General features: G+C 43.5%; 1 long non-coding RNA gene across 2 annotated transcripts in view; it reads left to right on the top strand.

The window, feature by feature from the left end:
- The first annotated feature begins 3,598 nt into the window (after nucleotides 1–3,598).
- LOC132649748 (uncharacterized) overlaps nucleotides 3,599–6,000 on the top strand; it is a 120,012-nt gene continuing 117,610 nt past the window's right edge. For both annotated transcript variants that reach the window (XR_009588274.1, XR_009588275.1), the window contains exon 1: nucleotides 3,599–3,628. This is a non-coding gene — a long non-coding RNA (uncharacterized LOC132649748). The remainder of the gene's footprint in view (nucleotides 3,629–6,000) is intronic.

Here is a 6,000-nt window from a genome sequence, read left to right as displayed (position 1 = left end):
TCTTAAGATGGTTTTTTAAAGTTTCTCTATTTTTGTTTGTTTGCTCTTTTCCAAAGAAGTGCTTCCTGTCACAAGCCTTTCATATTTGTATCAGTTTAGACTTATATTGACTTATATTGATTTTTTTTTCCTACAGTGGTCTTAAGTTGTCATTTCTTTGACACTCAAGTTGTCCCACATTTGGCTAGTGGGGTTTGTTGGAATTGGCTTTTGTGCCTGTGTTTTTGTTGCTGAGATAGGGCCTGGTGAGGTGTTCCACAGTGGCCTGGAGCAGTCCACCCTGCTGCTTTAGCCACACACACCACATCTGGCTCCATGTCCATGTTCTTAGAACATGACCTTTCTTTCCTTGGTGACAAGATTTTGTTGCATGCCTGTTGTACCCCAGCCTTGGGAACAGCTGTCAGAGCAACCTTGTCCCAGTGGCCTGGCCAAGAGCAAGGCTGCCCTCCCCCATAGTGTCTCAGCATACTCTTTGTTAATTTGCATCTCCATTATGGTTTGTGATGTTGAGCGTGTGTGTATGTGTATCTTTGTAAGGAATACTAGTCTGCTTTAGAGGGACTTAGTGGGGGGGGGCGGTCCTCTTAAATGTGCTGCAGGTATTTTGTTTATTCAGTATTTCTTGGTTTTGACCATACTAAGTTTTTTTGCTTTTGATTGGCAGATTGTTTTTTGTTTGGTTTTGAAATAAGGGTCTGAGTCTAGCCCTGGCTGGACTGGAACTCACTATGGAGCCCAGACTGTCCTTAATTTCCGGCAGTCCTCCTGCCTCAGTCTTCCAGTTACTGGGATTACAGGTGTGGATCACCATCCTAGCTTCTCAAGTTTTGAAATCTCTATAGTCAAACTGATCAGTCTTTGGTACTCACTGAGTCCTAGGCAGGCAGCCCGTTCCCTATCACTGTTAGAAAACATGCCAGCTCCCTCCTCTAGTACTTGCATAGCTTTTTCCTGGGTGTGGTCCGAGGTGGGATCTAATTTTATCTGCCTCCAAATCGCTATCCAGTCTTTTTAACACTGTTTCTTAAAAAGTCAGTTTTTGTCAAGTGATTTTCACACGTCTCCTTCAATTTGAACAAAGCTGCATGTCTCCTTGAGCCCGTTTTTTACTTGTGTATGTGACTTCCTTGGTGTGTCTGTCTTGTCTGTCTGCATAGCACTTTCTGTTATGTGGCTTCATGACAGAATAGGCCACCTGGAAGAGCAGCCCATCCTCCCTCTAGTACTTGAGTGTTTCTCTGGCTGTTTTGCTCATTCGTTTTTCAATATGAAATTCTCTATCAGTCATCCACTTAAAAACTTCGTATATTTGTGGAAGTTACATTGATTAATTTACTTACAGTGAACGGACATTTTTATGATGTTAGCTTGTTCTGTCAGGAAATGTAAGAGATCTTATTTGGTTGAGTCTTTATTTGTGCCTTTCTGGAAATGTCTTAAAGTTTTCTTCGGATAGGTTTTATACATTTCTTATTATGAAAATTGCTTTTTTTTCCACTTAATATTCTGTTGAGCAGGTCAGTACGTGTTGACCTATTTTATTTTGTAAAATGGATCCAGGGTAGTCTACCATGCCCTAAATTAATTTAACTTTGCCTCCATCAATGTATGCCTGTTACTTTTAATTCTTTTCCTCTTTTAAGCAGCTAGAATTGGAATTGCTTATTCCAAGTCATCTGGATTTGGGATTAGTCAGTGCTGCCAAGCTATGTCCTCAGATTGTTTGACAGAGTCATGCCCACTTGGCTGCATGTATACATGGCTACCAGATCTTCAAACTTATTTTTAAAGAAAAGAAATACTTAAGAGGTACTTCTGCTCTGATAGTTGTGTGTGTTCATGAAGCTGGGTAATAAAAGGTTGAAGGGTCTGGGGGCAGAGTTTAGTGATGCATGGCTTCCCTAGTGTGTGGGAGACCCTGGGTCAGTCACCAGACTACTACAAAGAGTGAAGGAGAAGTCACAATTTCTGCCTTACATAACTATGACACAGCCTTGAAAACAATATTCACATACATTAGAAGGTATGAAAAGTTCTCATGAAGTAGGCCTTGAGTTGAGCCCCCCCCCCAAGTGTCACGGTACGTAGTAACACACACCTTCAGTCCCAGCACTTGGGGGACAGGAGCAGGTCTCCTGAGTTTGAAACCAAGTTGGACGGCACAGCAGCTTCCAGGTCAGCCAGGGGCCACATATTGAGACCTTGCTTTAATACTCCCTCTTCCAAAAGACAGTGCTGGAAGTAGTTTGGTGTGTTCATGGCATGGGTTAAATTGACCTCACCTTGCCAGTGGTAGTAATGGCCTAGACTAAAATGGCATCTGTATGCAAAGATAAGGAAAGGAGGCAGTTGACAGATGACTTTGAGGTGAAACCTAGAGAGTAGAGTCAAGGGTAATACTGATTTTCTCTAGTAGTGTGCTGGGGCGGGGTTTGGGATTGGGGTCTCTCTCCTATTGAATCAAAATGTCCACCTGGGTTGGGCTGGGGGACCTTCTTTCTGAGTGTGCACCTCCTGGAGCTGGTGACTGTGGAGCCCTCCCTGAGAGTCTCTTCAGGGTGTGGAGTGTCCATAGACCTGGCAGCTTCACCTTCAGACCAGGGTTCAGTGAACTAAGGCAGATGCATGCTCCAGTGCCGTTTGACTTTCCTTTTGAAAACCATTCTTTGTGTCTCGTTGCATTCTATTTATTCCCTAGGAACAAGCTGAAGTTCAACCCACATACAAGAGCAGGGGAACTAAGCTTGACATTTTCGGGAGGGGAATGTGAAGAATCTGGGAACAGATCGTGAAACCTACACATTGTCCTGTCTGTTCTAAAGATGAGGAGTGATGCTAACATTTTGAAAAGGGAAAAACACTTCTTCCCCAGCCCCTTGCTGTCTGAGGAAAGTCAAGCTTCAACACGAGTTGAAGATAAATTGAAGTGCGATCTACTCAGTACAGTACCCAGCCGTCTAGTGAAGAGATGTATCTGGGGACAGAGAGGGGGTAGGGCAGGTGGAAGGCCAGGGCAGCAGAGGATGAGGAAAAGAGAGCCCAGGAATATCAGAACTGAGAAGAAAAGCACTTTGGCGGAGGAAAAGGAAGCTGGTTTGGTTCTAAGGATTCAAGGGGCGAGTCCTAAGGAGTTGAAAATACTCAGCCATGCTCACCAAAGAGGCTGAGCAATAACAGTCACACTGTCAGGTTGAAAATGTAGAGAAAACAGCCTTGCTGGCGGGCCAGGCTGTGGTTTGAAGCAGGACTGCAGAAGTGAGCCAGATTGTCACCGTGGGGTTGAAGGAAGCCCCAGCTATGTCCCAGCAGGAAGGAGAATCTGGAGTGCTCCAGAGCCCTCACATGTTGAGGTTTGAAGAGAGCTGTGTTCGAAATGAACATGTTTACTTGCAAGATTGGGGTAGAGACAGCAATTTAAGTGTAGTAAAACTTTTGGAAATTGGATTATAACATCTCCTTCGATGCCTACCTTTTCAAACTGCTCAAGTTAGGGAGGGTGACAGGCTGTCATCGTTCTTTGACATTGACATCTTCTCTCTTCTTGATCTTTTCAGAGCCACCGTTCCTCCCACAGATGGTACCCGCTATAGGAGGGATTTGCCTCATTTTCTGGAATTTTTCAACTGTAAGTAAAATCTGTTTACCTTATTTTTTCCTCCTCCACATACTGCTGCCAGCTCTCTTCCACTCTTCCTTGAAATGTGTTTGTTATGTGTATACGTGCACATATCTGCGCATCACAGTGCACACACGGTGAGACCTCATTCCTGGGTTTTGTGGCAAATACCTTACCCTCTGAGCCATCTCACTAGCCTTGCTCCTCCTCTCCCCTGCCTTCTGGTTATTGCCTTTTTATACCTGTGTAAGAGATTGTGTAATTTTCTTATTTTTTATCTACTAGGGTTTCTTAAGATTCTTGTTAACTAAACTTGGGATTTATGTATAACAAATACTGTTAATTCTCATGTAAATGGTAAACTTAATACTCTTATACCTGTATATCTATAAAATACATGATCAGTTTTCACATTAGGAAAATAGTTGGTAAGTTTCCCTATGGAACAGCATATTTAAGGTTTCAATAAAGATTTGAAGTTAAATGAAACAAGGATTTACACAGGTGAAATATCAGGGTCCTTCTAAATTGTGTGTACGTTTCTTCCACCACGTGTTATAGTAATTCTTTTTCTTTCAAGAAAAAGATTTAGGACTGCTAAATAGTTAAAGAAACTAGATCAAAATGACAGTAATTACTATGGCACCATATTAAAGATTTTTTTTGAGATGTTTTTGTTGCTGTTGTTTTGAGATAGGATATTATGTAGACCAGGCTGGCATGAACTCATGTGTAGCTGAGGCTGGCCTTGCTGAACCTCATCCTCCTCCTGTTCCAGGGCTAGCTTTACAGGTCTATACCTCTTCCTAAAGAGCAGTCTATACCATACACTGGAATAAAGAACTATTGTTGGTATTTTGTTTCCTTTAGCACAAAAACATCTGATTATGGTCAGTCATGTTTAAATCAGAATGGCAGTACATAAAATAGTTTGGTTCCTCAGAATACATTGGGGATGAGCTGGGAAGAGAACAAAAGGGCCAGGAGTGTGAGAAGAAAAAGTAAGAATGTGCATCTCATGATATTTTCATTTTTGCATTAAAGATATAGATAGAATTACAAACATGTTATCCTGGCTTTCACCATTGTACTTGGGCAGTTGACAAAAAAATCTAGTTAATTTTTTTTCTTTTCCTGTTTCTCACCTATCCTGTTCTCACTTCTTGTTCTGTACATTTTCTTCTGGACATCAACAGATCTAGGCACTGGTCGTTAGGCACTGGTCGTTTATTCCGTTCCCAGCATCCTACACTCTCAGGAACTACTGTCGTCCTTCAAGCTCTGCTGATTCCATAATGTTCTGGAAACTACTGTATCACTGTATCACTAGGTTTCTAGGACATACATTTGTTTGCAAGTTTGTTATCCAAACTTGTAGCTCCTTAGAAGAAAGGGATAAGACAAAGGCATTTGAGAGCCCGACATGACATTGACTACATCAGCGAGGGCATGTATGCTTCCCCTCCCACTGCACAGGGGCAGAACAGTGGTGCCCTTGAGGGGCTGGAGCTGTCATGCCCAGTTTGGGCAGCCTGAGGTTTGTCTGGAGTCTTCTAGAGAAATCACTGCGCATCACGTTGGAGACAAACAGGTCAGTGGTTCTAAGACACCATGCAGCAAACTGCAGAGGCGGTGACTTGGGAAGGAACTTGAGGCTCGTGGGAGTGGAGTTGGAGAGGCCCTGCATGGAGCCCTGATGCCCGGTCTTCACTCTGGATTGCCTGTGGGGACTTGGAAGCCTTGAGTTTAAAGGAATGATATAGGTTGTCTAGATGGCTTGAAAAGACCGTGACTGCTTGGAACAGCCATTATAGGGATTTAGAAAGAGAAACAAGGGACAGGAGAGGAAATGGATCATGTCTTAGTAACCAGGGCATGGCATAGGTTGAAGGTAGGAAGTCCAAGGGTGGAAGAGTCTCTGAATTTACTCTGAAAGAATAGCCTCTTGCTTGGGAGTTAGGATACATCATGATTGTTTTTTTTAATTACTTATTACAATTTATTCACTTTGTATCCCATATGTAGCACCCTTCCTGGTTCCCTCCCAGTCCCTCTTTCCCTCCCTCATTTCCTCCCATGCTTCTTCCCCAGTCCACTGATAGGGGAGGTCCTCCTCCCCTTCCATCTGATCCTAGCCTATCGGGTCTCATCAGGACTGGTTGCATTATCTTCCTCTGTGCCCTGGTAAGGCTGGCCCCCTCACCCTCACTCAGGTAGAGGTGATCATCGAAGAGCCAGCCACTGAGTTCATGTCAGAAATAGCCCCAGTTCCTCTTACTAGGGAACCCACTTGGAGACTGAGCTGCCACGGACTACATCAGGTTATCTCCATGAATGATCTTTGGTTGGAGTATCAGTCTCACAAAAGACCCCTGGGCCCA

Source organism: Meriones unguiculatus, chromosome 21, assembly GCF_030254825.1.
Source record: "Meriones unguiculatus strain TT.TT164.6M chromosome 21, Bangor_MerUng_6.1, whole genome shotgun sequence".
Taxonomy (NCBI): Eukaryota; Metazoa; Chordata; class Mammalia; order Rodentia; family Muridae; genus Meriones; species Meriones unguiculatus.
Note: the sequence above shows the minus strand (reverse complement) of the source record. Positions and strands in the feature narration are given on the sequence as shown.